The sequence below is a fragment of the Lycium barbarum genome, chromosome 4 (assembly GCF_019175385.1).
Source record: "Lycium barbarum isolate Lr01 chromosome 4, ASM1917538v2, whole genome shotgun sequence".
In the NCBI taxonomy this organism is placed as follows: domain Eukaryota; kingdom Viridiplantae; phylum Streptophyta; class Magnoliopsida; order Solanales; family Solanaceae; genus Lycium; species Lycium barbarum.
The window spans coordinates 22,652,709-22,662,888 of record NC_083340.1 but is presented as its reverse complement, the minus strand read 5'-3'; positions in this window follow the sequence as shown (position 1 = coordinate 22,662,888).

Sequence of the window (10,180 nt, the reverse complement as noted above, 5' to 3'; positions counted from 1 at the left end):
TATTTTTAATTAGTCTAGATTTAGTCAGTTTGTTATAGTTAGTTATTAATATTTAAAAAAAAATGATTTGTCTTGATTAAATAATATTTTAATATTGATATTAGTATCCTCTGCTTACTAATTATAAAGGCTCAGTGAGTATTTTGGGAGATTTATAAACTTATGACACCAATTCAATGGAGTTTGAATTATCTATATCTTGTTACTTCTTCTATTCCTCTGGCCGACAAGATTTTTCATTTTATATACACTTTACATTCTTTTAATCACTACACTTTATACTTGAAGTATAATAGAATTAATATACTACTAAAGAGCGAACTGGAAAGATGGAAATTGGTTTATCAAATCTAGTGGTAAAAATTGCAGTGTTATGCTATTTCATTTTTACAGTTACATATTTAATTCATGTCTCTTGGTATACTTCATTTTACCGGATAAAATACGTGAAACTATTTAGCATTATCTAACCTCCTTGACTTTATATGTGTATAAGTGTTAATATTTAATGGGTATTCATTTAATTTTGTGTAATTTCAGTTGAAGATATGGATTATTGTCAAAGCAAGTTTGGATTAAAATCCAATTATGAAGACATTTGTTTGATTGATTCTGCTACTACACACACTATATTCAAAGACAAGAAATATTTTACTCATTTACTTATGGGTAAGGCAAATGTTAATACCATATCTGGTAGTACTAGTTTGATTGAAGGCTCCGGAAGAGCCGCCATAATTTTGCCTAAGGGAACAAAACTCATTATAAGCAATGCTATGTTCTCTCCTAAGTCCAGAAGGAACTTATTAAGTTTTAAAGATATCCGTCAAAATGGATACCATATTAAAACAATGGATGAGATGAATCTTGAATATATTGGTATCACCAAGGATGTCTCTGGCCAGAAAGTTGTTATAGAAAAGTTTCCTGCTTTGTCTTCTGGCTTATATTGGACAAAAATTGGTGTAATTGAGGCACACTCTGTCGTAAACCAGAAGTTTACTGACTCCAATACGTTTGTACTTTGGCATGATCGATTGGGACACCCTGGATCTATAATGATGAGACGAATTATAGAAAATTCAAATGGGCACCCATTAAAGAACCTGAAGATTCTTTTAAACAATGAATTTTCTTGCCCTTCTTGTTATCAAGGCAAGTTAATTATTAGGCCATCACCTACAAAGGTTGAGTTTGAATCCCTTGAATTTTTGGAACGTATACATGGGGATATTTGTGGACCAATTCACCCCCCTAGTGGGTCATTTAGATATTTTATGGTCCTAATAGATGCTTCTTCTAGATGGTCTCATGTGTGCCTACTGTCATCTTGCAACCTGGCGTTTGCGAAATTATTGGCACAAATAATTCGAATACGGGCACAATTTCCTGATAATCCGATAAAGTCTATTCGCCTTGATAATGCTGCAGAGTTTTCATCCCAAGCATTTAATGATTATTGTTTATCAATTGGGATAAGAGTTGAACATCCTGTAGCTCATGTTCACACTCAAAATGGCCTTGCAGAGTCATTAATTAAACGTCTGCAGTTGATTGCAAGACCATTACTCATGAAAACGAGGTTGCCCACGGCTGTTTGGGGTCACGCTATTTTGCATGCAGCAACATTTGTTCGTCTCAGACCGACAAACTATCATAAATTTTCTCCGTTGCAATTGGTTTTGGGTCAAGAACCTAATATATCCCATCTAAGAATTTTTGGATGTGCCGTATATGTGCCCGTAGCACCACCACATCGCACCAAGATGGGTCCCCAAAGAAGATTAGGAATATATGTTGGGTTTGAATCGCCCTCCATTATTCGCTACCTTGAACCATTAACCGGAGATTTGTTCACTGCTCGATTTGCAGATTGTCAATTTCATGAGACAATTTTCCCAAAATTAGGGGGAGAGAATAATGAAATAAAAAGGAAAATTTTGTGGAATAATTCATCATTGTCTCATCTTGATCCACATACTTCTATTTGTGAGCAAGAGGTTCAAAAGATTATTCACTTGCAGAAAATAGCAAATCAAATGCCAGACGCATTTACAGATTTGAAAAGGATTACCAAATCACATATCCCTGCAGAGAATGTCCCGATTCGGATTGATGTCCCTGTAGGACCATCTACTAGTGTCATAGCAAATGAGTCCAAAGCACGCCAAAAGCGTGGTAGACCATTGGGTTCTAAGGATCGAAATCCTAGAAAAAGAAAAAGAAATGGTCAAGATGACACTACGAAAGAACCTCACAAAGAAATTCGAGATTTAAGCAATAGTGATATTCTTGAAGAAATCAACGAGCCTGAGACTCAAGAAAATGAGGAAATATCAATTAATCCAATTAATGTTGGGACTAATTTGAATAGATTGGAAATAAATGTGGATTATGTCTTTGCCTATAATGTTGCAACAAGAATTATGCAAGATAGTGAGGATCTTGAACCCCAATCTGTTAAAGAATGCCAAGAAAGACGTGATTGGCCAAAGTGGCAAGAGGAAATTCAATCAGAGTTAAACTCACTTACCAAACGGGAAGTTTTTGGACCTATAGTCCAAACACCTAATGGCATTAAACCCGTTGGCTATAAATGGGTTTTTGTGCGAAAAAGAAATGAGAAAAATGAGATACAAAGATATAAGGCACGCCTTGTTGCACAAGGATTTTCACAAAGGCCTGGTGTTGATTATGAAGAGACATACTCCCCAGTTATGGATGCAATAACATTACGTTATCTCATTAGTTTCGTTGTCCATGAGAGACTTGAGATGCATTTGATGGATGTGGTTACAGCCTATCTATATGGATCACTTGAAAATGAAATATACATGAAAATCCCTGAAGGATTTAAGATGCCTGAAGCATGTAGTTCAAAGTCTCGGGAAATGTATTCAATCAGATTACAAAGATCATTGTATGGTTTGAAGCAATCCGGGCGCATGTGGTATAACCGCCTTAGTGAATATTTGTTAAAGGAAGGCTATACAAATGATGCAATTTGCCCATGTGTTTTTATAAAGAAAGTAATATCGGAGTTTGTTGTACTTGCTGTATATGTTGACGACATAAACCTTATTGGAACTCCTGCAGAGCTCAAAAAGGCAATTGATTATTTAAAGAAGGAATTTGAGATGAAAGATCTTGGAAAGACAAATTTATGCCTTGGTTTGCAAATTGAACATTTGACAAATGGCATTTTTGTCAATCAATCTGCCTATACAGAGAAAGTGTTGAAACGATTTTATATGGATGAAGCACATCCATTAAGTACTTCGATGGTTGTTCGATCACTTGATGCGAATAAAGATCCATTCCGACCTCAAGAAAAGAATGAGGAAATTCTTGGTCCAGAAGCACCATATCTTAGTGCAATTGGTGCACTAATGTATCTTGCCAATACCACAAGGCCTGACATAACATTTTCAGTTAATGTGTTAGCGAGACATAGTTGTGCTCCTACAAGGAGACACTGGAACGGAATTAAACACATATTGAGGTATCTAAAAGGGACTATCGATTTGGGCTTATTTTATTCTAGCAATTGCAGTCCCGATCTTGTTGGTTATGCCGATGCAGGATATTTATCTGACCCACACAAAGCTAGATCTCAAACAGGCTATGTATTTATTTGTGGGGGCGCTGCCATATCTTGGCGATCTACAAAGCAGTCTATTGTGGCTACCTCATCAAATCATGCTGAGATAATAGCTATTCATGAAGCGACCCGTGAAGTTGTGTGGCTGAGGTCAATGATACATCTCATTCGAGAAAAGTGTGGTTTGAAATGTGATAAAATACCCACAATCTTATATGAAGATAATGCAGCATGCATTGCCCAATTGAAAGGAGGATTCATAAAAGGAGATAGGACAAAGCACATTTCACCAAAGTTGTTCTTCACACACGAGCTCCAAAAGAATGGTGATATCAATGTGCAACAGATTCGTTCAAGTGATAATATGGCTGATTTGTTCACCAAGTCTCTACCAACCGCAACTTTCGAGAAGATGGTGCACAAGATTGGAATGCGAAGATTCAAATATTTGGACTGAAGTTCTCATCAGGGGGAGTTAATACATGTTGTACTCTTTTTTCCATACAAGGTTTTGTCCCACTGGGTTTTTCTTGTAAGGTTTTTAATGAGGCAACCAAAATGTATATTATTAGAAATATGTACTCTTTTTCCTTCACTAGAATTTTTCCCACTGGGTTTTTTCTGGTAAGGTTTTAACGAGGCATATTATCTATCAATGGACATCCAAGGGGGAGTGTTGTAAAATATATATGAATGTCCATATAGCCTAGGTTTTTCACATGTCCTAAATAAGAATAGGTACATGTACATTTGGTGGCAAGGTACATGTACATTTGGTGGCATGTATGAAATGAAGAAAATGAAGCAACACAAGTTTGATTTTAATTCTTGGTGTTGTCATTGATGACTTCATCAAGAGATTTACCATCTCTATAAATAGATGGTTAAGTTCTCAATTTGAGATATCAACAAGAAGTGAAATATAATATCTCCCTTCTTTCTACAAAGTTATTAGTTTGCTTCTCTTGTTTATTTCCAATTATATAGTTTTATAACACAGTTCATATTGTTCTGCATATTTTTTTTTCTTAAAATAGTGAGTGAAATAAAAGAAATGCAGAAAGTACCTTTGTGTTTATAGTGTTCTCTGTTCAATCAAGATGGTGGGCTTGGGCTCTCTAGTGAGGTTTAAACGGGCCAAGTGCACAAATAGCCCAATTGAGGACCTCTATTTAAGGTGGGCAATTCGCAGAATTGCCCTTCTTTTGGGGTGGTCTTTAAATTTTGCCCTTCGCTAAATCCCATGGGTTTCAGGTTCGAACCCCCACACAGTCAAAATTTTTTAAAAAAATCGCAAGACAGAGTTTAAATTTCGCTATGCCCCCATCGGCATACACTTGTGAAGGAATTAACAAAGTTATGCCGGACCTGACATATTTATGCCTTATGGGCAGACTTGGCATAAGTATGCCGGTTCCGGCATAACTTTGATAATTCCTTCACAAGTTTATGCCGGATCCGGCATAAAAGTTTGCCCATTAAAAGTATGCCCCCATCGGCATAAACTTGTTCAGGAATTACCAAACTTATGCTGATGGGGGCATACTTATGCCTTATGGGCAAACTTTGCCTTGAAGCATATATATGTATATTTTTTTAATTTTTCAAGGTAAGCCTTTAGTAATGCCTTAACTAAAAGTGTGCCCATAAAATATAACTAAAAGCATGCCCCATAAGGCGTAAGTTTTCCTTAAGGCATAACTAAAAGTTTGTCTTATAAGACAAAGTTTAAATTTTGAAGTTTGCCCATTAAAAGTATGCCCCCATCGGCATAAATTTGTTCAGGAATTTCCAAACTTATGCCGATGGGGGCATACTTATGCCTTATGGGCAAACTTTGCCTTGAAGCATATATATATATATATATATATTTTAAACTTTTCAAGGTAAACCTTTAGTAATGCCTTAAATAAAAGTGTGCCCATAAAAAATAACTAAAAGTATGCCCCATAAGGCGTAAGTTTTCCTTAAGGCATAACTAAAAGTTTGCCTTACAAGGTAAAGTTTAAATTTTGTATGCCCCCTCCGGCAGACTTTGCCTTGAGGGGCAGACTTTTAGTTATGCCGGATCCGGCATAACTTTACCTTTTTCTTAAAGATTGTATGCTGGATCCGGCATACAATGCCCTAGTCCTGCCTTGCGAAATTATTTTTTTATTTTATGCTTGAGCGGGGGTTCGAACCCAGAACTTCATGTATTCGCTCATCTTTCCAAGCAAAGGGCAAAATTTAAAGACTACAAATATGAAGGGCAAAATTTAAAGACCACAAATTTGAGGGGCAAAATTTAAAGACCACCCCAAACGAAGGGCAATCCGTGCAAAAAAATGATTTAAGGTATAGCCGAAATTCATACTCACTAAACTTTGAGACCTTTTTTTTCACAAAAATCACTTATGATAAGGTTTGATCAGTTCATTAAATTCTACTCCCTTTCTCGTAATAAATGTCACATCAGCAAAAAATATGCATATTAAGAAACTAATAATGCAATGTAAAGTTTACCAAATTACCCTATATAATAAAAATAAATTGTTTTTACCTTTTGATTAGAGAATGCACAAGAAGTAAACCTTTTGACATTGGAATCCAAACCAAGTTACTATGTGGCTTTTCCAATCATCATTTCGATGTTAATTTATTGTCTAAGGGTAGAATTGGAAAAAAAATAGTAAATTTATGTCTTGGTTTCCTAAGGTGACACTTATTATGAGACAAATAAATATTTGCTAAGGTAACACTTATTATGGGACGGAGGGAGTAATTCTCTAACTTTTCTTTAAACAATGGTCCTCTCAACTATTTAGTATGGGATGCATGCATAAATATACCCTTGGGCCATCTAATTTATAAAATATGACCGAAATATACACTGTCTATATACTTCGATTGTATAGGTAGTGTATAGGCATGTATAGGTATGCATATTATACACACGCACACCCATATGTATGCATTGTATATGTATATTTAATATAAACAATACACTACCCATATACTATATACATATTTCGTAAACTAAATGGTTGAATGGTATTTAGCTGTAATTTCCCCTACTAGTATTTGCTTACTTTCCTGTTCAATCCATTTTATGGTTTTTAAACCAATCCATGTGTGTGATAAACTAATAATTAGACTAATACATGAGTATCATATTCGCTTTTTTTTTTTTTAATCTTTTCTAGGTTTCATAACTAAAACAAAAGAAATTGTGTTTTATGATTATAGCATTTTCGAATGACTGAAAGTTGAGAAACACTAACTTAGCATTTTTGCGTGAGTGAAAGTTGAAAACACAAACGTAATATTTTGTAAATTTTCATGTTAGAAGCGTGTAATTATGGTGAAGTATTTGTGGTTTTGATGGTAGATACACCGGTGTATCTCCTTTTTCATTAGAAGTCGGTATTACACTGTAGAAACACTTGGAATAATACACTTGGGATAAAAATCTCTTCTCAAGATATTTTTCAATATGACAATAGTTTAAATTACCAATAAGATTCTGTTGCATCTCGTAATATTATTTATAATCAAAAGAAAAGAAGAGAAGCGGAGGAAAAAAATGAAGAGAGAGGAAGAAAGCCTGAGAAACAAAGTAAAAAAGGGGCCGCTTTTTTTTATTAAACAAATTGCTCAAAATTTAGAAATTGATTTATTTAAAAGGAATAAAGTTATTCTTAGTTTAATGCTTTATGAGCATCTTCTAAGTTAAGCATTGGAATCTACGTTCCTCATAAAATCTGCACACTGAAGAATTTTTTATTATTGCTTTGTACATTTCCTGTTGTCTGAAGCAATCATCTATCAATTAGATCAGTTGATCATATCATTTTGACATTCAGTTCACATTGAATGGTTCCTCCTTTGCTAAAGGGCATAACTTATTAATCTTCTGGTTGTGAAAAGGGATTTTAGCTATAAAAATTGGACATTATTTTTTTTGCTTTTAACAAAACTTGTGGGTTTTTAAAAGTAGCAAGATTTTTTTTAACAAAATATAACATGCAATTTACACATAATTTGCATATAAAATTTATATTGTATACAATCGGATCAAAACATACATAAAACTTACATCCAGCTTGCATATGTTGTTGTATGTCGTTTGCATGCATTTTATATGATATGTGTATGTGATCACGTTATGTCTAGTGATACATTGGATATACAAATAATATACACCCAAAATACAAAAAACATACAACTTATTTATACATTGGAATCTAGAAAAAAAAAACATCATTATTCTTCTTCCTCTCCGAGTTTCAATATGAAATTCCAATCAAAACTAACTCTAATCTTCATCATACTCTCTCAAAATTCACATATTAATTCCAAAGGATATTCTTAATCGTTTGCAACAACACTTAATCCAAACAAATACAAATGTAAAATTCAATTTTCGAGTTTAAAGCTTTGAAGCTTTTTAATGGTTGTTAATAGAACTTTTAAAAGAGTTTACTGGTTTGGGTGTGTTTGTTGAGAACAAAAGAGAGATGGAGAGAAGAGGGGGGAAATTAGAGCTTAAAATGGGGAAGATTGGAGCTTAATCCCTCGCTTTTTTTAAATTATGTTGCTATGATTGCTAAAATATTATTATATTTTATAAGTAAGTGTAAATACCCTAACAATATAATTAAGACTTAAAAACAATTGTATCCGTATAAAATTCTCTTGTGAAAACCTCTATTGGCCTGATTAAATATAGGGGAAAGTTCACGCATGTCCCATCAAATAAAAAGAAAAATTACCCGCCCATACCTCGATTACTTTTGTGCCCCCAGAAAAAATATTTATCCGAGATGCCCCCCAGTTATGATACCAATATGATATATAAATATAGTGAGATGGTATCATGAAAAATGCTTCAGTCCTTCTGTTAGTCCTCCATGATACCATCATGGTATATAAATATACTGAGATGGTATCGTGAAATATGCTTCTGTCCTTCTCTTAGTCCTCCATGATCATCATGGTATATAAATATACCGAGACAGTATTATGAATTATCTATGTTCATTTATTAAAAATGACACACTCTTTTCGAAAAAAACCTCTATGATACCATCGTCTTAGATACATATACTGTGATGGTATCATGAAGGACTGCTTCAGTCCTTCAATGAGACACTCCTTAGGACCATGGTACCATCATAGTATATAAATATATTGAGATGGTATCATGGAGGACTGTTTCAGTTCTTTTCTTAGTCCTCTATGATACCATCGTGATATATAAATATACTGCGATTGTATCACAGAGAGGAAAGAGAGGAAGGGGTTTGGCCGAGGGATATGTCGGGTAAATATTTTTAGCTGGTGGGGGTATAAGCGAAAATAATTTGGGAGAGGCATGGGCAGGTAAATATTTTCTATTTTGGGGGCAATTAGTGATGTTTTCTCTTAAATATATGGAAACAAATTTAACAGTGGGTTGGATCTTCCAGCTGATCGATCGGACTTTGCAGATAAAGATATATTTATAGTAGAAATAGAGCTGACTAGTCATTTTTCTATCTTAGTTTTTGAAAGATAGCTACTATTATTGAGTTTCAAATTTCAAGAGTGAAATTTCAAATTATTATCCTGAAGTTTTCTTGTGTATTTTGAAACCTTAGGGCAGTAACTATTTTTAGTTACAAGAGTTGAAACGTGAGTATTTGTAAAATTTTCTGAACTTTTGGAAGGACTCCTTTTGCTGGTTTTATTTTCGTAAATATTATGAATTACAAAGAATTTAATCAGTAATTTCATTATTATTAATTAATTTTTTTAAAAACAAATAAATGTATGACAAAAAACACATCACCTGCGTAATGATGGGATATCCCTAATTCCCTATCATATACTGAACTAAATTGTTTAATCATGTATGGAATATATAATAAAAATCAGAAGAAATTGTTCACTATGAGTCCAGAAATTGTGAGTTCTCAAACAAAAAAAAATGATGTTATTTTTTTGGTGAAGAATTTGTTTAGCAGGAATGATTTGGCTGCACTTGAAATTGAGCTCATGGAAGAATTCTCTTGATCTTTTCTTCTTGTTATTCTTGATCTATCATTCTTATCTTCTTTTCTTAGCACGACTCTCAAATTAAAGGCAAGATCGAATGTGGTGTAAGGATTTTAAGTTTAAACGTTCAACATTTAAGTTTGTGTTCAGGATTTTAGTATTTTTAAATTATTGTAGGTTATAAAATAATAACTTATTGTTAGTTAACATGATTTGAGATGAAGAAATGAAGAAGAAGACATGTATGAGAAATGAGTATCAATTGTATTCAATAATCTGATCAATAAACAGAAGCAGTTTCTAATTAACTAATTAACTAACTTTTGGACTTCACATAGTTAGTTAAATAATTAACTTCCTGAACTGGTAAAATGACTAATCTCCCCTTCTATACTTTAACACTCCCCCTCAAACTAGGTGGGGTAAAGATGTTTAAGAAATCTAGCTTGGACAATAAAAACTCATGCTGGACCTTGCTCAACCCTTTGGTTAATACATCAGCAGGCTGATCTTTGGTGCATATGTGCTTGATCACAATCTGTCCTTGTTGAAGCTTTTCTC